The sequence below is a fragment of the Emydura macquarii genome, unplaced genomic scaffold, assembly GCF_026122565.2.
Source record: "Emydura macquarii macquarii isolate MOO-44397 ecotype Brisbane River unplaced genomic scaffold, CSIRO-AGI_Emac_v2 contig_968, whole genome shotgun sequence".
Lineage (NCBI taxonomy): Eukaryota > Metazoa > Chordata > Testudines > Chelidae > Emydura > Emydura macquarii.
In genome coordinates, this window is record NW_027131105.1 from 18695816 (window position 1) to 18721382 (window position 25567).

Below are 25567 nucleotides of genomic sequence, written 5' to 3' on the forward strand. Positions count from 1 at the left end.
TTCTCAATCTGTGGCCCGGGGGCTCAACACTCCTCCCCCACCCCTCCGGGTGTAGCGGGGAGCGTGACAAAGTGCTTCGCCTAGGTACCTAGGTGCTGGGGTCCCTGCTGGAGCCAGAGGGAGGAGAGAACTGATCTTCTGTCCCCCTGGCTGCAGAAGGGGATCACTGCCTAGGGACCCAGGTGGAGCACACAGGGCTAGAGGATGCGTGTGGTTTCCCTGCTGCAGCCAGAGAAATGGGAGATCAGTGAGGAGGGAGGCAGCATCTTCTCTGAACTCCTTCCATCTGGCTGCAGTGGGGCCCTGGGGGGCCTGCTTGTGGAGACTGGTGCCCTTCAGGGTTGTAAAAATTATATCTGTGGCCCTCGAGCAAAAAAGGTTGGGAACCACTGTTTTAGTCTCTAGTATTATACTTTTGTTTTCTTTGAACACTTAAACATTTTCAGTTTCTATTAACTTTGCATAGTATCCCTTAAATCTCTATTCTTTTTTAATAACATATTCTTAGTTTTACTGTAAATCCATCTCAGTGTAATGTAGTGTGAATCCTTAGCCGATCTAACAGGCTGACATGTATACAACTCTTTGCAGACAGTGGAGTTGGTAATTTCAGTGAGCATTCAGTGACGGGCTAGGTACTACAAGGGAATGCTCTTCAAGGAGATTCAGGGATTGGAATGCACTTAAGGTTAACTTGCAGGGTGAAGTAAAGGCAGGGAGGAGATTGTTTGGGGGACAGAGGCTAAAGACTGGATTGTTAGGGAGCTGACACACAGTTTAGTTCCAGCAGGGGATAACAAGTTGACTCTTGGTCCTGAACTCCCTGAAGAAGCGTCACAGTACCATAGTTACACAGATCAGAATTTGGTCAGGACAGTTGGCTACACACTAAAAAATTAGATTTTTACTTGGAAAAAGAGAATGGCTTGGAAAATAATCCACAAGTCATTCAAGAACATCTATAGAGATGAACTATAGATGACTCTGGCCTATCTGAGTGCTGACGGAAAGTAATTATGGCAAGGAAAAAGCCCATGTGAAGCACATTAAACTTTAATTTTAAAATGCTTGTCACTAGCCTGGCCCTAGCATATTTTACTCTTGGTTATCTGACATATAGTGTATCATGTACTATTGATGAGTTATCATAGCTTACATCAGACAAAATATAGCAGGAAAATGACACAAAAATGAGTCTTGGGAAATATGAATAAAAGTATAAGTAAACGGCATCTTTTCAAGCAGTTAATGACTCCCTCATTTCTTTGCTGCTACCATCCCCAACAATTTCAGTCCCAGATTGCACACAATCTCTTTTGGTGCCTTTCCTGTTCCAAACACCTTTACCAGAAGGCAACCGCTCTTTCCCAGCACCTTCTGTTTTTCTCTACAACCATCAATGTTTCTATAATTTGGTATATCTTCAATTACCTCTATCTCTATCCTAAAATTCTCTGACTACTAATCTTTTATCCATTTTCTTAAAAATGGACATCAAGTGAGAAACAAGTCTTAGTTGGATAGTCTTATCATAATTTATGAATCTATGCAACCTTTGCAGGCTGTTGTACTCTGCCAAAATATCCTGATGAATGCGGTATTGTTAATTATACTTTTGAATAGAAAAAATAAAAGTTCATAAGATTGGACTTTTTTCCTTTCCTTAGAGGAAGAATATTGTCGTGGTTTAGACACTGGACTCAAAAGATCTGCGTTCAGTTCCAAGTTCTATCACAAACTTCCTGTGGGACTTAATGCAACTTTCAGAGGCTCTGATTCAGGACAGTCCTCAACTAAAGTTATGTATATGCTTAGATCCTAAAAGCATCAATGTGACTCAAGCACATACTTACAACTAAGCATGTCCTTAAGTGCTTTTCTGAATAGGGATGGACTTAGGAACATGCATAAAGTATTTTCTGGAATGTGGACTTGAATCTCTCTGTGCCACAGTTCCACAAGCGTAAAATGTCTGTCTGTCTGTCTATTTAGATTTTAAGGTCTTTGAGGCAAAGACTGTTTCTTACTGTGGTATGTACAGTGATTAGCACAGTGGATTCCTGGTCTCAGCAGGGGTCTCTAAGCATTACCTTAGTAAAAATAATTATTATGACTATTATTTATTGAACATTCCTACAATTTGCATTGCCAAATAAATGAAAACATACATATATTTATAACGTATGGAAGTTCTCGATCCAATTCCTTTTCATAATATTGCTGTTTCTGAAGGCAACTGTCTTCTTATTCAAATCTATTTCAGAGAAGAGTTGGTGCTTGTCTGAAATTACACATGCCCATTTCCTTTCATTGTTTTGTCCTTTTCTCCTGGTCTATAATCATTAACCTTTATTTCACAGAGCTGAACACAAGAGTCAAATGGCATGTCTGTGATATTAATGGTGTAGATTCATTCCAATGGGTTATTTTGATCGTCTCCTCTAGAAACTCTATCATTTTACTGGTGTGACCTTTTTGAAGTCTGTCATTAGTTTTAAAACATGCTTTGTCATCTTCTAGACTTGCCATTCATCACAAATCTTGGTTTGCTAAGGTACAAGACAAAATGTGTTTATTATTGCTTAAGTGCAATCTGTTTTGTTACAATTTAATGATATTTCATCAGCTCTCAATATGCTTGTCAAAACAGCACAGCAGTGCTCAGCTAGTCAGATATGTGTAAGGATGTGACAACAATTATTTGAAGCCAGACAGTGCTTTTCTCAAAAGCAAAGCACACTGTGATTTTTTTCAACCATCTCATGGTCTTAAAGTGTTAACATACCTTTCTTGGAGATGTAATAACAATGGGTAAGTAGAAATGTAAATCTCTGTACTGTGTCATGTATGGTTTTGTCCATTGTAGCACAGTATAATGAATGGCCTAAAAGGCAGACTCTTAAACACCACTCACTCTCAGAAATGCTTGTCACCTCCTTGCTTTCTACTAGGCAATTTTTATATAAGTCTTTGTTATTCAGATTTCTGTTTTTCTCCTTCCCTGTGTTTTCCTGCTTGGCCTCAGTGTTTGTGATGACAGTGAGAGTCTGCAGAGGGAACAAACTATTCTGAATGTAGGGTATGACAGGACAGTGAAGGAAGAACTGATTTTCAAACACTTTGTTTAAAGAAAGAAAAGAATATGTTTAATTCATTAACGTTATGCAGCTTTTCAAAAAGGCATTATGATTTTATATTATTAGGCCCCGTTACCTTAGTCTCCCCTTGTTACCCAGCTGCCTTGCTACATATGAGACACTGGCAGCTGGGTAATCAGTCATGATTAATACTCATTGTCCTAAATTATGCGTTTACCATTACCTTGCCCTTTGCCTTCCTCAAGTTTGTTTGTTTGCTCTACCTTTAGACAATAAGCTCTTTGAGTCAAGGACTGCCTTTAATAAGTGTCTCATACCATGGCACTCTGGTAATTAGATTGGTTATTACCATAATAATAATGACAGTAGCGTTCTAAGTACCTTGCAGAAACAATTATACACACTTCCCCAAAAGCTTGCAATCTAAATTCAGTGCAACATCAGAATTAAGGATTATAAATAAACAAAAAGAATGACAGCCATACAGTCACATGTTACTCAATAAGACATTGTGTACACCTGGATTGTTGCATTGCATTAATTTTAGTTTGTGTTTCATTTAACTTACTTGTGGGCAACATGGCAGAAATAAGATATTAGGTGGATTTGAATGAGGTGAGGAACATGGCTTAACAGACAAGTTTGGGATGAGTTTTTCATGTGTACAGGCCACACTGGAAGAAGGAAAAATATAAAGCTTCACAGCATGTGAATGTTAAATGTTAAAATTACATGTCCATTTAACATGCCATTCTTGGCCCAGATTACTGTGCAGAAAAATGTAGGTACATAATTAGTGCATGTTATTTTTGCAGTTATACAATCGTAATAACTGCACATTTAAATGACCTGATGAATGTCTAATCCATTTGCATGTGCATTTATCTTGATTGCATACACAAACTTAGAAATTGCATGCAAATTACGCATACACATTTTGCAATTGCCGATCTATATATCTGGGGTTTTAAATCTAAATATATCTTGCAGTCTCCAGTTTAGTTTGATGTGTGTTTTTTGTAATGCAGTTTAATTTTAAATATGGTAGTTATGATGATCCCTTGCTCAGCCCCTGAGCAGCTGTAGTAATAATCAAATAAGATGTTGAGAGAAACTTTCAATAGACAGCATGATCTAGAAGTGAATATGATACCGCATTGGGAGTCAGTATTATTCCTGGCTGTATCACTGAACAGCTTTGTGATTTTTGGGCAATATATTTAATGTCTCTAAGCCTAGGTTTCCTCATCAATAAAATGAGTATAGTGATACTTACCTTCCATTTTGCAAACTGCTTTGAGTTCTTTAGATGGAAAAAGCTATCTAAGAGTTAACAATTGCACAGCAGCATGGAAGGGAAGAATGGGCCAGCGGTAGGTTGAGGGAGGACCAAAAAAGTCATGCGGATCTGATCTTGTATTGTATGACGTTGTATGCCATTAGCTCCAGTACAAAAAGGCTGAAGAAGTTGAAAGACCTGCTGCAACCTCAGGACTGTAGTGATTGCAACAGAATGGCACTATATTAAAGCTACCCCACTACCTGGGGAAGAGCATTCTTGTTGGGATCCCTGTCTGTTAGGGTTGTGCACTGATTTCTAGAGTGTGGCCTTTAGGGAATTTATTAGGGCTGCCTTATTAGGGCTGCCTGGGAATGACTAAAAATGCGTGCATTGGGACCAAGCTTTAGAGAGACACAAGGGTTGTTGGAAAATTGTAAAAGGAAATGTTAAGAAAAAAGATAGTAATAAATAGTGAAGCAACAAGGTAAGAACAGGTTTCATGAATCATTGCAATGAGGAAAGGACATTAAAACCATGTGACAGCCATGCTTGAACAAGAAAGAAATGGAAAGACTGAAATAACTGTCAAAAGGGGAAGGATTGTCTGGCCCTGCCTGAGAATGAAATATCTTGTGACCACTTTTCCCACAATTCCTAGGTAATCACTGTCATTGGGGACATCACTAGGGATTGAACTAGGAACCTCCAGAGTTAAGAGCATGAGCCTCTGCACCTTGAACGAAAAGGCTAACCCTTTCATCAAGCAGCTGTAGTTGACTCAGATGGTCTTGAGGACCTCACACGGAGGGGAAACACATAACAGGCACTGAACTGTGAATTATACCCATTTGGCTTGTGTCCTGCCCATCTTGTTGCCCTGTCTCCTGCCACTTACTCTTTCATGGTTCCTTTACTCCACCCATCTACTTGTCCCTGGATTTGTCCCCTTCTCATTTTTGTCCTCCTTCTAGGTTTCAGTCCCTCCCTAGTCTGTCTCTTCTGCTCTTCTCTCCCTCATTCTAATTTAACTTTTCTCTGAAAAAACATGCATCCCCTCTGGCAAAATCTCTGAGCATTGTTTTGGAGCTAGCTTCTCATTGATTGCAACTGTTCTGATGAAATTATAACATGTAGTGGATATAGATGAGACACCAGTACAGAATATGCCATTAATAACATCATGTATCTAGGGAAACATTTTTGAGGCTGTCAGAACATCACCTGAGGAGCTAAATTAAAATGTTATATGCCACCAACATAGTACAAAAGAAAAAAAAATCATGTTTCGCCCATTCTGCTTTCAGCAAGCTATCAGAAGTAAAATATCAGGCCTCATCCTGTCAGGTGTTGAGTGTTTCCTGTGTAGTTCTAAGAGTACTCAGCTCCTACAGCGTTCACTGCAAACTTTATATAGGGCAACCTTTTATCATTCAGAGGTAGGCAGAGTAGCTTTAACATACGATCCATGGCTGTCCTCTTTCTGCAACTGCAAAGTGTGTATAAAATTGATCAGCTGCCAGTCAGGTTTGATTGAGACTTGAAATTCATATCCAAGCAAAGAAGTAAGAGGGTTTAAAAAAAACACTTTCTCCCCTATGCATGGGCTACCAGAGCTTGGGTCCAAGCACAAAATACTACATGGCTATTACTGACCTTGCAGGATGGGTAGACAGAGAAAGCAGAGCCTTGATCTTGCTCCCCCTACTCACTGGCAAACACAGCTGATCCAGCGAGGGGGAGAAAAGGGATAGTAATTTTCTTCTGGTACAGTCCAGAACACACCTGAGAAGCAAAGGGGATGCAGAGCTGAAATTGTTTCTTTGAGTCACGATGTTTTCCAGGGTTACTCCTGCTCCTTGCAGAGCTCCTTCCTTAGTGTTGTGTTTAAACTTAGAATCCAGCCCTAAGAAATTTCTGTTAATTTGGTTTCCCTGTCTGTGGAAAGAAAAATACAGTCTAATAAAGCAAATGTCTGCAGTGCAGTTGTAGCCATGCTGGTCCCAGGATATTGGAAAGATAAGGTGGGTGAGGTAATATCTTTTATTGGGCCAGCTTCTATTGGTGAAAGAGAAAAGCTTTTGAGCTCTGTGTAAGCTAGAAAGCTGATCTCTTTCAGGTCCAATAAAATATATTACCTCACCCATCTTGCCTCTCTAATTAAGCTTGTGTGCATTCATTTTTCATTCTAAACTCCTTCAGTCTTCTCATTGCAATCTGTTGCAATTTGAGCACTGTTGCTTTAACAAATCAACGTAGATGCTTGCTGCTTGAATTACTAAGTTCTGGCCTTAGCTACGGTTGTGTTTCATTCTGGTCTAGTTTGTTGTACCCTTACTCACACTGTGTAACTTACTACACAAGAAGTCCCACTGACTCTACAAGCTAGTAGTCATGGTCAGTGTAAAGCCAGCAGTCTGGCCCTTTGTATTTTAAAACTTTTACTGAATAAAATACATTCTCAGATAAAAGCTGGTGCTCACGGTTTCATATGTTTCAAGTTTCTATAGAAGGTGACTTTTTATTCTCTTGGCTTTGGTTTGTAACCAACTTATGGTTGTGACAGGAAATTCCTCTGCCTAGGAGCACCTCACAAGACCACTGTAAAATGCAATGCTCTCTGCCATTGGTGTCAACACGTTTTATTTGTTTACATTATATTGTTTGCATTGTTACTGGCATGTGATCATTTCTTGTGTGTGTGTTTTCTTAAACCACTGAAGTGTGATTTAGAAATCCAATAATACTGATGCAGTGAACAAACATGCTTTTATCTATGGGAGAGGAGTTACCCCATAAAATTATGGCTTTAATTTTAAAGCTGACCTTTACTGTAGTTCAGTTCAAATCCCCATGATTCTAAATGAAAAAGATTATCCACTGGAGAGTACAATGGATCTGCCAACATGGATGATGTGGGTACAGTGACACTTTCACTGGGATAATCGAATAACAGTAATGGCATTTTTGACTGATCTATGATCGTGTCAGTAAAAACTCATATAGAATGTTGCTTCTGAAACAGCTGACATGTTCCTATTCCAGTTTTTAATCAGAAATGGAATGTCCGGTGTTCTATTTGACATACCTCACAAACAGTATCACCCAACAGTGGGAAAAGATCAGTCTGGGATTCCTCTTGCTAATGTACAATGATAAAGCTCTGAACCCCTGGGATGAAATGTACTTCCCTTCCTCACAAATATTCTTGTGAGGGGAAAGTGTGTGGGATGGCAGAATCCAACCCCTAAACCACAGGCAGGACATGTGGCAGCTCTGCGGCAATTCCAGTCCTGGGTTGGACTAGGGGCTACGACCCTCATGACCCCATAATGAAGGGGTTGTGGAGAGCTGATCCATGTCATCACTGACCCTTTTACCACTTGCACATCCTGTATTGGCACAGACGTCCATGGAGTTCAGAACCCAGCTCTGGCACATAGGAGTATAGTGAAGACTTGTCAAACCTTAGATTTAGGTGGAATTTCTTTGGCCTCCAGAACATCAAGACATTTGGCAGTGCAGCAGTTATTGGTGCAAAGATCATAGGTACTGCACTGTGCAAGTGACAGTGAACAGAGTAAAGGAGGATTAGGGGAATGGGTGGTACCTAGACAGGCCACAAAGAAGGCAGTTCTGGAGCCCACAGCAGGTACAGTGCAATGTATTCATCATACACTCAGCAGTCCAGTCATGCAAGAGAATTGTAATAGTTCTGCTGCATGGGTAGGATGGGCCTTTCAAAGCACCTATGCTACTGGCTGAACGTCACCACTAGGAATTAAAGTCTAAACTCAAGCATTCAGCAGTATTTTTTATGTTTAATTGCAATAGTAGCAGTCTCTCTCATTTATAGCTGGGACCACCGTATGGCTTGGGAATTCTTGCACAGTTATTCTAAAAACCCAGAGCGCTTGTTAAAGCCGTTTCTTGCACTGGTACAATATACATTGCTTCCTCATATTACATGACCATGTGACTGTTACTTTTGTGGACAAAAGCAGAAGGGCTACAGTGTAACACTCTAACTGTAACATGATGAGATTTTGTTATTAAAATCAATTAATTTAATTAAAAAAAGATGTATTAAGCAATAGGAAGACGAACATTTCTCCATGCACTGCTTTTCTGTGTGTGTGTGTGTGTGTGTGTGTGTGTGTGTGCGCGCACGCGCTATACAGTAGGTCTCTGGGATTTCATAGAAATAGTAAAGAATAGTTTGACTTTACATTGTTCAACTGGAGCTTTGTTTCATATCATTTTCTATATTACTATTCATAGATTTCAAGGACAGAAGGGACCACTGTGATCATCTCGTCTGACCTCTTGTATAACATAGGCCATAGAACTTCCCCAAATAATTCCTAGAGCAGATCTTTTAGAAAAAACACCCAAGTTTGACTTTAAAATTGTCAGTGATGGGGACTCCACTGTGACCGTTAGTAAATTGGTCCAATGGTTAATTACTTTCACAATTAAAGAATTACACTTTATTTCCAGTCTGAATGTGTCTAGCTTCAGCTTCCAGCCAGAGCATCATGTTATACCTTTCTCTGCTAAACTGAAGAGTCCATTAGTAAATATTTGTTTCCCATCTGGATACTTATAGACTGCAATTAAGTCACCCCTTAACCTTCTGTTTGTTAAACTAAATAGATGTAACTCTTTATGTTCCTAAGAACACAGCTTTATTACTCTCCCTTTTGGGAAGGGTCAATACAATTTAATATAAAATTATGACCATTCTGGAAAGTTTTATAAAACCAAACTATAGAATTTAATAGAAAAATCTATCACTGCTATAGTATTCTCCAGAGTAATTGTAAATGCCCACAGAGAGGATTCAATTTTCTATGAAATTCAAAGGTTGAGATTTTCCCAGTAATCTAAAGGATTTAGAAACCTGTACCCCCTAGGCTGATTTGAAAATTTTATATAGCCAAACTGCTGTTCTAGCACAGTCATGCAACCAGTGAGGGTAAGTTTACTCTGCAAAAAAAAAAAACCAACAACCCTGTAGCAGCAAATCTCAGAGCCTAGGTCAACTGTCTTGGGCTTGTGAGACTTGTGCTATGAGGCTAAAAATAATGTTGACATTCCTAATCAGGCTGCAGCCTGGGCTCTGAAACCTGGTGATGGCGGTCACAGACCCCAGGCTTCAGCCTGGTCTACACTGATATTTTTATCCCTGGAACATGAGCCTGAGTCAGTTGACCTGGGCTTTGAGACTTGCTGCTGTGGGTTTTTTATTGCAATGTAGATATACCTGAATATTGAAGGGCCACAATACCTGCAGAAAAGAAAAATGAAGGAATGAATTTTATAAGGGATATATTATCAAATCCAAGATTCAACCAAGCTCTGTATGTCCAAACACCTAAGCTGTGAAGCAAGCACCTAAAATGAAGAGGCTAGTCACTTAAATACTCTGCAGGTACTGCAGCTCAGTAATTAGATTTGCCAGGAGCTCTTTCTCTAGACAAGCTCCATTCTGTAGATTTCATCCACAAGGAAAGAATGACTCAGTGACTCCCTTTTTTTTTTTTTTATCCATAAAGTTAAAAAACTCTACTAGCCCCTGAAAGCATTAATGTCCACAGATAATAGCTATTACAATGATGACCTCTGGGGAGATTAGCAGGTCTAGCAGCATTCTTCATGATCTCTCTTTACTCCTTTACTTTAATGTACTTGGAGGGAGCAATTGTATCACCTCTTATTGATGGGGAGGTAAAGAGTATCTGGCTAGCAAAAATGGTCATACTAACTGACCTCAGGAACAAAACTGGCAGCCAATGAAGAGCACTAAGGGGGTTGAAGACTTCACACCCAACTGCAAATGAAACCTCCCCGCACCCTCCATGGTGAACAGCAATGAGACCTCATTGCTTCAAAGTAATTTTTTAAGTTAAAAAGACTCCACAGTATCATAGAGCAGAAGGTCACTGATCTTTTGTATCCTGCTGCGGCTAAAAGCTGCTGTTTGCTGCATGGCTGCTGTTGAGGAATTAAAGTGTACAATATCCCAATGCTAGACCAGCTGGGTTTAAATCTGGAACAGAATAATAGAACCATAGGGTTAGAAGGGACTGGAAAAGTCATCCAGTCCAACCCCCTTTCAAGATGCAGGATTTGTTATTGTGACCCGTCCGTGTCTAGGGTAGCCACCTGAAAATGCCAAGGTCAGGGCAGGCTGTAAAAGGAGAGCAGATTCTCCCAGCACTGGTGGATGACACTGAAGTCAGACTTCCCAACCAGCCACAAACAGTGCTTCTGATTCCCCACACTGGTTATCAAGAAGCCAAAATAAAAATATACACAGCCCAGTAAAGAGACCAGTTATTTAAAACTCTATGCTCTTTACCAAAAAGGTTTCTCCTGAACCCAAAGAGTCAGCCACAGTACCAGATCAATATAAGTTTGGATATTACTCAAAATATCACGCTGCCAGCCAATCCTTTAGTAAACAAAACTAAAGGTTTATTATAAAAAGAAAGAAACAAACTATAAGAGAAATGTTAAAGGATTAAATCAATCAGATACATACAATTGATTTGAAAGTCCATATATATCAGGTTTCTAGTAGAATTGTGGAGTTTGCAGGCTTGTATAGTCCCTCTAGTATACATCCAGTACCTGGATGGGTCTCAGTCCTTTGTTTCACAGCTTCAGTTCAGTTGTAGATGAGTTGATCCAGAGGTAGGCTGGTGGAGATTGAAGACAAAGACAGAAGACAAAATGGATCTCAGGCAGCTGCCTTTTATGTCCTTTGGTCTTTGCCATGCTGCTTGTAGAATTTTACAGGAATAAGATGGAGTCCAGAGTCACAAGAGTAAGTCCTGGTGACTCATCAGGTATATCCCTGGCTTCTCCCCCTGGGCCCCTTGTACCTGTGAATTTCCTTAATGGGCCATTAAGCAGGCTAGTGTTGCAGCCATCCTGTCTGGGGTGTCGCCCAGATTTGAAATACAGATATATCAACCATATCCATAACTTCCATTACACATATAACACATGAACATAAACATCATCATCTTACTTAGCACATTATGGCCTTTCTAACGGTACCTGACATGGCATATCTCATATGAATTATTATGATTCTGACATATTGATGATAAAAAATATAATAAATGCCCCACCCAATCCAGCCAGTGTGACAGTTGTGTCTAAACCACCCAAGACAAATGGCTACCCAGCTTTTTTGTAAAATCTCCAGTGAAGGAGATTCCATGACTTCCCTAGGCAGTTTGTTCCATTGTCCTACAATTCTTACAGTTAGGAAGTTTTTCCTGAGATTTAATCTAAATCTGCTATGCTGTAGATTGAACCCATTGCTTCTTGTCCTGCCCTTTGTGGTAAGAGAGAACAATTCTTTATCTTTCTTATGCCTTTCACGTATTAGAAGACCTCTATCATGTCCTCCCTTAATCTCCTCTTTTCCAAACTAAACATATACGCCTGCTCCGCCGGTGGAGTTCCTTCTGCCCCCGGGCCCCGACCCAGGGACCCTGTGAGGGTCTCACCCTGCTCAGTGCCTTTGCCCCGGGCCCCCGACCCAGGGACCCTGTATATGCTCAGTCCCTGAGACCGACTACCTTCCCTGGGTCGCCTGTCCGTGGCCCCCCGGCCTGTAGCCTTCTCCGCCTCAGTGTGGTAGCCGCAGCGGATGATAGCTCCGAGCCCCGCGGCTGTCGCTGCAGCAGGGCAGGGCAGCTCTTCTCCGCTCTGCTTTACTTCGCTTCGGTCTGTGCCTCCTCTCCTCTCGCTGTTCACTCCCTTCAGCCTTCCTGGCCTGCCTGAAGTGGAGGCTTTTATCTGCTGGGGCAGCTTCATTAGCCCCAGCTGGGTTACCCAGGGAAGAGGGCTTTATGGAGCCTGGGGCTAATATACATGCCCTCCAGCACTCTTTCATAGCCGTGCGGTCTGGCCCTGTCACAATACCCAGTTCCTTCAGCCTTTGCTTATATGGCTTGCATTCCATCTTTTTGGATAATTTTTGTCATTTGCCTCTGCATCCTTTCCCGTTTCTCTACATCTTTTCTATACAAAGGCAACCAAAACTGGACACAGTACTCCAGCTGAGGCTTAACCAGCTCTGAGAAGAGTGGAACTATTACCTCCCAAGACTTGCATGTTATACCTCTGTTAATGCAACCCAAAATTGCATTCACTTTTTTTCACAACAGGATTCATAGATTCAAGGACACAAGGGATTGTTATGGTCTTCTAGTCTGTCCTCCTGCGTAATTCAGGCATTAGACTTTCACCCAGCAATTACTGCAAATATCCCAACCACTTGTCTTTGAATAACTCCAAATCTTTTAGGTCCAATCTTCACTTAAAAGTTTGATTGACCTAGATACATTGCTCAGGGCTGAGAAAAAATTCACACCCTGAATCAGCTGCCAGCACAAACTAGAACAGCCTCAGAACTGCTGTAGCATAAACCCATGGATAATGGTTCCCAGAGGAGCCACACTATTAATCAAGACTGCCAGATTCCAGACTCATCCCTTCCTATGCCTCAGATGGCATTTATCTATTCTGGAAACAGCCTCTGCACTTAAAAAGGGGAGAGGGCCATTGGTACCTGGCTGAAGCAGATGTGGATTCTGCTAGCACAGGGAAATCCTCACATACCACCTTAAGGCATATATTTCACCACTAGAGCGGCACAGATGGGACTTAGGAGAGGCCTAGCTTATGGCCTATTATGTGTTGCTTGCATTATATAATCAATATATATGTAAATAGCCTTGCAATATATGCGTTTCCCAATCTGAGAGGGCTATTAAAGTATATTTTAAGGAAATTAAAGATTTCACAAACATTTGTTTGTATGTGCTTTGCTTTCTGTGCATATAAGGTCCTTTATCCTTATATAAATGAATGTACAGATAGTTTGAGTTCATTTTTCTTTATACAATTCAAATCATATGCCACACACGCTTCCCTCCACCCCTATGTTAAATTGTTCAACGGTCTTATCCATCATGGAAAGAATCACTGTACAGAATCAGTACAGGGTTACAAATTTCAGGAATCCATATAGCCGGTGACCTTTAATGAAAGTGACATTTAACAGGATAGATCAGCTACACATGCCTTACATGACTTCTCACTCTGTTGCTTGATATCTCTCTCCAGAGTCCTGCTATGTGATTTCTCTCTCTATGCTATCTGACTTTGCCTAATTTTAATCTAGGTTATGTCTTTTTCCTTTCACAAGAAAGGAGCAAGTCAGAGTCTTTTTTTCCCCTTAAAGACTAAATAGGTCCTTGAAAGGATATTACAGTTTTGCAGGTTTTTATCAGGATACAGTGGAAGATGCTCAGGGTTAGACTTTAAACTTGAAGGATGTGAAACAAATCAGGATTGCTGTATCAGATGGCATCTTATGTTGTTGCTTTTTATTCAGTGTGAACCTCTGTTCATGGCAGTTTTCAATTACCACATCATCTGTTCTCTCTCTCTCTCTCTCTCTCTCTCTCTCTCTCTCTCACACACACTTTGTTTTCTATCTTTAGATTTAAATGAATTCATGAGTTTTATTTTCCCCTAAAACAAGAGATACAGCAGAATAAATTTCCTCTACCTTCATGTACCTTAATCCCAGCGCCGTGGTGAGAGGGAATCATTCTTTTGCTCTAGCTAAACTTGACATCCACTAAAAATAAATTTAAACGTGAAATTGTACCATGACTGAGGTTCACACTAGTTCTAACTCTTTTTGATGAATGCACAGAACTAGAAAATTGGAAGGTACTAAGGTGCTGTGGCCTTCCTCGGAGCCTGGGCCCAAGGAAGGGCTGCGGCGCCTCTGCTGGACAGATCAGGGAACTGCAGGCCTCAGACCCCGGGAGCAGAGGGGCAGGGCCAAGATAGGAAGAGGAAGTATAAAAGGCCAGCCTAGCAGCTTAGTCAGGGGGAAGCTGCTGCCAGAGAAGGATGCTCCTTCTCCAGGGCTGTGGTCTGAGTCTGACCTAGGCCCTGTGGCTGGGCAGGGTGAGCCCTCCACTGACCGGAGCCTCAAGGGTCTGCCGAGGCTACCAGGACCTAGTGACTGGGAAGAGCTACCAGAGGCTGCTGACTGGGAAGGACCTCCCGAGGCCAGCCATGACCTAGAGGAGCTGCCTGTCACCCAGAACTTCAACAGCCTTCTTGAATGTAAATGCTGATGCAGTCCATAACGTTTTCTGGATGTGGTCACTGTATTATCCAGATGCAAATTGTTCACGCAGGACAACACGTAATGTTCATCTGAACTGACAATGCTCTGGCAACTTCCTTACAGTAGCAACAACACGTGCTACTGATCCTCCACTTCCCTGATGGATCCAATATCATTCCACTATCATCAGTGGGGCAGGAGAAAAATGTTCTTGCATTGCTGCAGTGATTGCAGTGTATGTGGTAGTTCCAGGCACAGTTGGAGACAATAGGTCATGCTGCAGTCCATATGCCTTTGGGTCCATCACTGTCAGCAAGGTTGGAGTTGCAAGCTACAAACTGGTCAAAACATTCAAACATATCCACCCATGATTCACCGTTCTCATCAAACTTACCTACATTGCTCACAAAAATTGCCATTTCACTGCTTTCCTGATGGACTTCACACCTCCTAGACATCTCCTCTGCCACAAGCAAATTCTTCTTTTCTTGAGTTTTTACTGTGCACTATTTGTGCTTGATCCCTCTGCCGACTGTGTGCTTAGATGTGCCTTTGGCTGTACTTGGGCTCCCTCTGATGTCAACAGACCCTTAGTGCAGGCTAAAGCTCTTGCTCTCTCTCTCTGTCTTCTTGCAGTCCAGCAGTAGTTACAGAACTCTTCTCCTTTGTTCTATCTCTATTTACTTGTTCCGTTATCTTGCTAGCTGGTTCCTGCTGTAATTGAAGCTAAATGCAGCAGCAGTCTGCACCGTCTCTTCCTAGTGAACTTCCCCCCTTTTCCCCTTTATATTATTATTAACTACTTCCTGTTTCTTCTTGTTCAGGCAGTGGGAGCACTGGACCCTTATGCAACATAAATTCCTCATCACCAATATGTTCTATTTGGACCAGCAGAGAAGACTGACACAGAGGGAGCTCATAACAACACAGCTGTCTGCTCTGGAGACTTTATTGGTCTGGCTGCAAAACAGAAACTAAGGTGAAAGTGAGACTTTGCATTGCGGAGGGGGATGTAGCCAAACATTTAAAAGGACAGGATATCACAGGATGTATTAGTTCACAGCTCCATTGTCTCTTTTGACTTGCCTGTACCCAGACTCTCTAGAAATCCCAGCAGATTCTATGGGAAAGACTCACCATAGCTCCATACTCTACCAAGTGCAAATGCATGGGACGTCTCGCTCTGTGTCCTCCCTGAGTTTCGCCCAACATGTACTGGATTGATGGTGCTTCTGTTGCTTTTTATTCTTTTCATGTGCTGGGGAAATGGGGCAGGATTCACCCCTCAGAATTACATTTCCAAAGATTTTCCTCTTTAGTCAGTTTAAAGAAGTTTAAAATATTATTTAAGCTGGTTGGGGCAGAATTGCAAATTCATTCCCTCCCCTCCCACACTGCAAATCACCAGCAGAGAATTTCCCTGGGGCAAGGGGATGCTATCACATTTACATCTCTGGCATAAGGATTAAATGAGGGTCAGGAACAGTGCTGCTAAACCAATCTTCTACTGGAGCCAGTGCCATAATTCAGAGACGCCTGGCAGCAGCTCTCAGGGTATGTCTTTACTTTAGAGTTAATTCTAGCTCTTATTGAGGGGGTTGCCATAATCCCCCCTCCAGCACTCAGCAGGGCTCATGTGCAGGAGAAAATCTGCTCCTTCCTGCCCCCAGAAGCCAGAGAGATAGAGACACACCTTTGGCGATATACCATGCAATCTCTCACACTAGTTTTGTGCTCTTTGTTTGGTACTACAGTATTGTTGTAGCCATGCTGGTCCCAGGATATGAGAGAGACAAGGTGGGTGAAGTAATATCTCTTACTGGAGCAGTTTTTGTTGGTGAAAGAGACAAGCTTTTGAGCTCTGTGTAGAAGCTGATCCAATAACATGTATTACCTCACCCACCTTGTCTCTCTTTGGAGCAGTCTATTAAGGGAAATGCTGACTCTGCCTCTTCTACATTTTGTGAGTAAAATATCAGATAAAGAGAGAAACTCTTCATTTGCTTTATATTAATCCTAGAGATGTCTAAAAGGAAAGAGCAATGAAAGGAAAGAGTATAATAGATAAAATAAATAATAGATAAAAGTGCCACACGAATAGGTACACTTGTCAGCATCTGCTTGAGGGAGACCCAGCAGAGATGCTCGAGGTCAGTATTGAGAGACATATTGAGAGACATTTGTACAGTAAACTCCTCTTGTATAGTAGAAGCCTGGCTCTGGGCAGTGCTATTCATCCTTCACTTTAGTGACTATCTAATTTCCCCACAAAATCCTTTAATTAAATAAATCGGAAATCAAATTGCAAATGCCGTACGTACTGTCTTCTTGCGATTCTATTAATAGTAAAAATAAATAAATAAAATAAAAATCCTATCTTTAAGAGAAAGTAAATGTTTTAGACTTTATTGTACTAACGTTTGCAATCACAATGTTCTCTCGCTAGTGTGACCAGGTCCTTAATCCGTATTTCCATTTAGCAGAATAAACCTACCTTTTGTTTAACCAACAATTCTTGTAACACCTCCTCAGTCAAATGGAATAGTATTTTTCCCTCAAAGTCTTGCTACTGTTTCAAGTTTCTTGGTCTACTTTCAGCTGCTCTGTAGGAGAGCTTATGCCTGACACGTTCCTTCTGCTCATAATGAGCTTTCACTCAAGCCAGTGATCAATAGCAGAAACTGGCAGGTCTGTCTCTATTGCTTGTTTTCTCTATCTTGAATCTGCCAAAATAGATTAGACTATTGCCAAGGTCATTCAATATGTTGCGAGTGGATGAAAAGATACCTGGTTGACTTTTTATAGGACAGGAATGCAAAAAGACAATACTAGAGCTTAACTGAGTGCACCATAACAGATAAAATCTGCATCAAGGTCACAGAGGGTATTTTGAGTGAACCTTTCGACACACCTGAGTGCGATATATATCTGCTATCAGTCAAGAGGACTTTTTGAGGTAAAGCCTTGTGGCAATAGGCATGAAAGGAGGAATGTGATTTGGGACAAACAAGACAGGGTCAGATTTTGCCCTAAGAAAGACACACAGGTGCAGGTCTCATTGAGATCAATGTCTCTGTTCCCTTTCTTCCTTTTTTAGATCGGCGAATCCATTAACTCATCCTCTCCTGCCTTCACTTCACTCTGGAATGTATGAAAACAAACAAAACAAAACACGGAACTACCATGGTGTTTGTCAGCTACCATACTGAGTCCCTTGCTTCTATGCTTCAAGCCTTTTGTGGCAGGGAACATGTGCAACACCTAGCACGCTGGAGATGATTGCCGCCTGTGGGCACCTCCAGAGTATAATAATAAGAACAATTAATAATAAAGATGGGCCAGAGCTGTACACTTCAGAACTGATCCTCCCAATTATACCGGGTTAATGTTCCAAGCTTTTAGTTTATTCCATGTTCCCAAATTATGGCCTGTGGGCCAGCAATGATCTTTGGTCATTTGTGGGTGGTCTATGGAGAGCTGGGAGGCCGCAGGGTGCTGGCTGCTCTTCCTTGTTTCCAGCTGCTCTAGTGGTATCCAGATATATAACTGCAAAAAAGAACCTAGAAGTTGGGAAAAGGAGAGATATCAATCTAGGAGCCACGGCTACATAGGAGAGAAGATTAAGATCATGTCTACATTAGAGGAATTTTAGCAAAAAATACCTGTTGGTGCTACTACCAGGTGAATACAGCAGTGGTAACACTAGTGTCAGGTTTAACTGACAAGCTTCAGAAACTGTGTGTGTGATACTAGAGGCTTTATTGGTACCATCAATACTACAGCAGAACTGCAAAAATTCCCTTATGTAGAAAAAGGCCTAAAAAGAAGAGAGAAAGTAGACAGTGTGATTTCCTTTTTTGAAAAAGGACAACGCAATTACCAAATCAGAAACTAGTAACATTACAGAGGCACTTTCCTGATATTGCTTCTCCACATAAGGCATTGTCACAGTGGTGTTGCATGATCACAAATAATAAGGGACACTGCCCACAGTGGAGGACAATCTCTATACGAAGATGTTGTTGACACTGAAAAAATCTGAGAACCACTTTTTAATTGTGTTCTGAGGCAGCTGCCCCTTGTGGTTCTTCAGGACACAGCTCACCTTGCTATGGGTCTCCACGGGTATGTCTCTTTCTCTTGGAGGTCTAATGTAGTGATGGTGTAGTGCAGTGATTTATCCTGTTTATTTTGACTGGAACAGTCAGTTTAAGTGGACCAGGCCATCATGCTCAAGCCTCTGCAGTCTTGCCTTGTCTATAACTACGTTCCATAAACAGGCAGTCCTTGTACAAATGCCCAGGGCAGCTACAAAAAAACAAATGTCCTGAGCCTAGTTGATCGTATGGAAGCTTCCTTCTAGACCCTGGGTTGACACTTCTGTGTGGGTCTTAGTGTCTTCCCTGTTTCTGATCCCAAGGCTTCCTGTTTTTGAAACTGAGGCTGGTTGGAAGATTCTTGAGTGGATACCTGATCAGGCTGCTCTTTGGTCTGAGTTGTCTGTCCACCCCTGTGACTTCCTGGAACTCCTACATCTGGCCAGGGACGACGTAGATGGGAGTCCTCAGGATGTCGACCTTCCTTCCCCACCAGACAGATTTCTCATTCACCTGATCCAAACTCCTGGCCCGAGAGATTCTTTCTTTGGATGTTGCTGTTGCTTTAGCAGTCATAGCCACTGTATAGCTCTCCTTTAGCTGGAGGATATTGGCCATTGTCTCAGGCTGGTGATGAGACCCAATCTATTCACTCAGCAGGGAGTATCTGCATAAATTGTTTGATCAGAATCATTTCCACCACTGAACTCCTCTCTTTGTCTTAGGTCTGAGCCATCTCCAACATCAGTCTCCCAGTTTCTGGCCACCATGCTGGGCCAGGCACCCAGGGGATATCACTCCTCCTGAAATTGCTGGCAGAAAGTTTCCTCTGAGATATTCAATGAGTCCAAAATGGCCACTTTGACTTGTGCATAATCTTGTGATTTCACTAGGTCTAACCCACAATAAGCTGCTTGCACCATCTCAGTCTAGCATGGGGCCAGTAAGACGGCCCATTGCTTTGCACCATACTGCTGCTGACACCTGCTCGAACATTTTGAGAAACACCTCTGGATCGTGATCAGGTCCAATATTTGCCAATCTGATCACCTACCAAGGCTCCTGCTGGATCTGGGCTGGAAGGGGGGGCAGAAATAGGGTCATGACTTGCTACACTAGCTGCTGCTGTTGCTGCTGAGTAGCTAAATCCTGGATCAACTGCCACTGCTGGATGGCCATCTACTGGAGGAGTTGCTGTTGGTGTTCAGTCTTTTGCTCTGTCATCATTTCAATAACTGTTTCATGTCTGTACTGTTGGAGGGTGAGATGGGAGAACAACGTTTTCTTATAGGTTTTGTGGTTTTTTTTTTTAACTCCTGACATGCTCCTTTCCACAGGGGCTAGATCACTGCTTATATTTGCCAATAATTTTGTAAGTGCATTGCCAGGGTGATGCTCCCTTCTGTCCCTTCAGGGCACCACTTACCCCAGCACAGGTCACCGCAGGTCTGTCTTTGAGTCCAGTGTAATGGTGTTTTGGCCCTCTAGCCAAAATATCCTTCTGTTGTACCTCTTTGGGGGCACTGAGGTTCAAAGTTAATCAGGAGCAAAACACATACAACTCAAAAACAGTGTCTTCTCATGAAACTTCAGTGGGGCCCTGCTCTTTATTCAGAGCTAGATTCCCAAATAGTCTATGCTTCCACAGATTGCCCCTGCCAGATCTGCCTTCCCTTCTAGGAGGGCTGATCCAGCTAGCAAACAATTGCCATCTCATGGCTCTAACCAAATTTCTCCACCATCAAGAGAAGCAGAGCTCTGTCTTCCTTCCTGGTCATCCCCAAACCGGGCTAGCTCTCATCCTTTCAGTTCTCTCTCTCTTGACATTGGCCTCAGGCATAGTGGGGTGTGCTCATGTGGGTCCACAGGCTTTCCCCAACTGTTTCATTGCCAGTAGCAAGCCAACAGCCTCCTTAGCCCCCTCACTGCTGTTGTGGGACCTCTCTACCCCATCACACTCTTGTTCAGTCATTTTTAGGAATGGACACCAGGAAAGTCTTCCGGTGAGGTCAAGAGAAGAACTCCCATTGCTGTGAACTTCATATCTGGATTTGGATTTGAACTTCCCCAAAGTCTAAAGTTATTTGAATCTGGTTTCCTTTGGACCAATATCTCAGTTTTGCTCATCGAAGTTGTACAAATGACAAAAAAGAAAAATGTCTGGCACCACTTTATAATTAGTATTTGCCGCCCGGTTACCAAATTCATAACAATAAAGCACTTAATCATGTGCTTATTGAAGTAATTAGTCCCATTAACTTCAATAGGATTATTCATGTGCTTAAAGCATGTGCCTAAATGATTGGTAAAACTGGAGCCGGAGTACCCACGGAAACAAATATGAGAGCCAACAAAAGTCTAGCGGATGCTGAATGGGGCTTAGCAGCTCCCATGAGATACCGATTGCCTTCAGATCTTACTGTTTTCAGTGTCTACTGAGAATGCTCCGCACCTTGCAAGTTTGGGCCCATAATATCAATTATGTTAATAGATGAAGAAAATATGTATTAACTATTCTAAATGCAACCCTAATAGATAATAGAGAGATAAACCAGGACTTTAAGTCTAGAAAATATCCAGTCCAATTCCTTCGTTTGACCTAATGTCTTCAAAGGCCTGCAAGACTTAAATCTATTTAAGTAACCTGCCTGCATAACTAGCAAATCATATTAGCTAAACAAGAGAGGAAATAAAAAAGACTGCAGATTCAAGTATGTCTGCGTTTATCTCACAGTGTTATCTTAGTTTCTAATTGAATTTTAAAGATGCTGATCATGATTCATTGAAAGAGGCCAGACCTAAGCTCCAGCTTGGATGAAAATCAAAGAAGAATCCTGAAATTCGACTTTTCTTTGGCTTTGAAGCATGCAGTGTCTTTCCTAACTGATGGTTCTTTATTCATCAGATTCAATCTGCAGATCCACACACACACAAGGTCACAGTAGGTCATGGACTGGACCTTTGGATCCCACTGAGAGGAGTCACCAAGCGGGTCACAGAAAATATTTGTACAATTATGAATATCGATTTCAGTTAAAGTGCGAATTTTAACTTGATTTACAATATTTGCCTCTCTTCTCCTACTGTAGTTTCACAACAGACATGAGCGGGAGGGAGGAATGTTTTGAAACTGCAACAAAGTGCACCTTACAGCTGATTAACTCCCATGAAAATCCTAATTGCACCAACCATGTGGCTTTTCTAGACTAGTCAAAGATTTGTTTATTTGTATGTGACACCTGAGAGCTCAGTTCTGTTGAGGTGGAGAGAATCCCAATCTCTTTCTACATCTGAATGTGAATCTGAATCTAAAGGGTCAGATTGCCTTGGGTGATCTGACTGTTTTTTACTATGCTGCCAGCAGAATCCGGTTCTGAAGTCAGTTTAACAATTCAAGGCAGGATCATCTCCATGTAAAAGTGATACCGTCTTGGTGTGGAGCCACCTGCTATCCATTGTGCAAGGAAAAGGGATATGGTGAGGATAGTTCTGCACTGTGCTGAGCCTTGCCATGATTTTGGCCGCTACCCAAGATAACTAAGAGTAACCCTCAGCCTGATTCTAGTGAAACCACCTGAATTACAAACTCTACTTCTTGCAGAACCTAGAAGTTCTTTAAAACACTGGCCTGCCATGTCAAAGGCCATATAACTTTGTTCTCAAGGGCTATATAAGAGTTTCCTAAATTAAATACAGGATCTCAGCTCAATGTAGGGCCAGATTCTACTCCCAGTTTCTCCACTGTGATTTCAGATTATCTCTACTATAGTCCCAGTGCAACTGAGATGAGAAAGTGACCTACTTCTCTATATCTGTGTCTCTATTCATTACTCATTCGGGAAAAATGTGTGTACTGGAGCACCCCTGGGGAGGTCATCAGCAATAAGGATTGAATTTGATGCCTGTGCGTGTGCTTCTCAGCTGGAAGACGCTGCTTTGTTAATTGAAAGGCTATAGCTGACTTATAAATATCTATGTGGTCCAGCTACTAGCATGGGACAGAGGGCCAAGCTGAGTAAGTGTAGATTACATGTACATCTCATTCTCATGAACACCAGTTCTGAGCGGTTTTTTAACCACATTTTTGGTTCTTTTTTTTTTTAATTGTGTATCCTGTCAAATCACAACTTTACTAGCAGCATATGAAGCTCTTCTTGTATTAAGTGCCTCTTACCTCTTCTAATGAATTGTTATCTATCTTTAAACTCATGAACATCTCATACTGGCACTGTTTCTTGTCTCTGGGCTATTGCTAGGGGTCCTGGTTTTAGGATGCCAGACTCTCTAAGCTTTGGTTTCCCACACCTAACACTTACATGGCTGGTTCAGCCTAGGATATGGGAGATCTGAGTTCAAGACTATGATTTATCACAAGCTTCTGATGTGACCTTGGACAAGTCACTTAGCCACTCTGTGCCTCAGTTTCCCCATCTGTAACATGCACATGGGTCCAGTTCAATGGAGCTGTATACAGTTACACTAGCCCTGAAATTGGCCCATATTTTATAAGGCTAAAGGCATGCTAGACAAAATGAGTACACATGTATGGAAAAATTCCTTCTCAGGACAGCTGTGTCTAGGAGACTTCCTGGTGCCAGGGCTGCATTGGAATTGTGCTGTAGCTTCCAGGGGTTTTGAGGATAAACACATTAAATACTGTGAGGTGCTCATATACTAGAGTAATGGGGCCATATAAGTCTCTAACACAGATAAACAGGAAAGGATGTACCTGAACATCCAGTAAACATTGAAGGTGTTTCCTTTTACATATAACACTATGTATTTGTTTGCTATCTAATTTGACATCAGGTAGTCATGTTTTTAATCCTTTGTTTACAAATTCTTCATGTTGTGTTATACAGTATCAAATCAGATTAAAATATGATGACATGAAATGACACTGTATGACTCCAAGTAAATTAATATAATATGGCAGAATGTTTTTATGCATTTATTTCACTTTCAGTAACCACAATTAATTTGGACAATGGAGCACCCAGCTTGAAATTCAGAGATAGAGACAGGACAAAACTGCCAATGATCTATGTTTAATTCAATGATATTCCCTAAATTGAATTTATCTAATTTTGTTTTGAACCCAATTATATTTTTGGCCTTCACATCACCTGGCAATGAGTTCCACAGGTTGACTGTGTGTGTGTAAAGACATACTTCCTTATATTTGTTTTAAATCTGCTGCCTATTAATTTCATTGGATGACCCATGCTTATAGAACTCTATCATAAAATCATGAATGTTGTGCAGGAAGTGTTATTTATCTTTTCACGTAACACAAAAACCAGGGGTCACCCAATGAAATTAATAGGTATCAGGTTTAAAACAAATATAAGGAAGGACTTCTTCACACAACGCCCAGTCAACCTGTGGAACTACTTGCCAGAAGATGTTGTGAAGGCCAAAAGTTTAAATGGGTTAAAAAAGAATTAGATAGCTTCATGGAGAAGAGATCTATCAATAACTATTAGGCAAGATGGTCAGGGACACAACACAATGGACAACAGGGAATGGATTACTCAATACATGCCCTGTTCTGTTCATTCCCTCTGAAGTATCTGGCACCAACCACTGTCAGAACACAGGATCCTCAGCTAGCTAGACCATTGGTCTGATCCAATATTGTCATTTTTATGTTCTTATGTTTTTAATTGCAATGATCTCAAGTTGCAGTGGAGGAGGTCTAGGTTAGATATTAGGAAAAACTTGTTCACTAGGAGGGTGGTGAAGCACTGGAATGGGTTACCTAGGGAGGTGGTGGAATCTCCATCCTTAGAGGTTTTTAAGGCCTGGCTTGACATAGCCCTAGCTGGGATGATTTAGTTGGGGTTGGTCCTGCTTTGAGCAGGAGGTTGGACTAGATGACCTCCTGAGGTCCCTTCAGACCCTAATCTTCTATGATTCTATGAATTGCAGGCAATCTCTAATTGTTCTTGATAAAAATGTGGAAGATTTTTTATTAGGGTACTTGGCAAGAAAAGTTGTCAAATCTAATTAGTGTGTGTAGCATTCTTTGAGTTTTTCAGCCGTAACCACTAAATCTGATAGGGACTAAATTAAAGCACAGTGCACCTGTCCATCACTTATGGCTGTCAGAAGGTTAGATACAGTAAATAGAATGAAATTATTTTGTTACTTGAAGTGGTGATTTGTCTTTGTTCTCTATTATTTATGGTTTATTTGATGTTCTAAATGTATCTTCAACTGGGTGTCTCTGTTGCAAGGAGAATAAATTTTGCACCAAATAAACCTTTGTCAATATTTAGACAGATGTCATAGCACTATTGTAAATTTACCTAGGAGGCTTATTCTCTTTTTCTAGATGAGATAAAAGCTCTGCCCGCACCCTCATGTTTAGTTGTAGAGGGAAAGCAGCAGACAATCCAATTCCAGAACCTTTTGGAAATATTATTAATTTAAGAGAAGACTGGAAAAAGGATTAAAGCATCTTGTGAAATGATTTCAAAGGTGAGATTCATGAGACTGCTTGTCTCAGGATCAGTAAAGTTATCGGGTCTCCTCCCATGAGAGGTATTTGTGCAATGTGTAAATGGGAAATCACTGGGATTATCTGTATACTTCTTTGGCCCTGACCCAAGTCTGAGGCCTCTAGATGCTAGCAGGAGATGAATAAATAATAATAATTAATAGATGTGCCAGGATTGGAAATGGTTAAGGATAAATAAAGCCCCGGAAAAGCTCTTTTCACAGTTGTCTCAGCACAAAATGAATGAGAGAGCCTTGAAAGGCCTCTTGGGAAAGCCTATACTTACAACATTTTCAAACCCAAGAGCTTCAGATAAATATTTTAACTTTGGGATAATTGACAGGACTGCTAAACCTTTAGGTGAGACAGAGCTTTCTTGGGGGCTGGCCTGGAACAGAGATGAACTCCCGCAGGGCC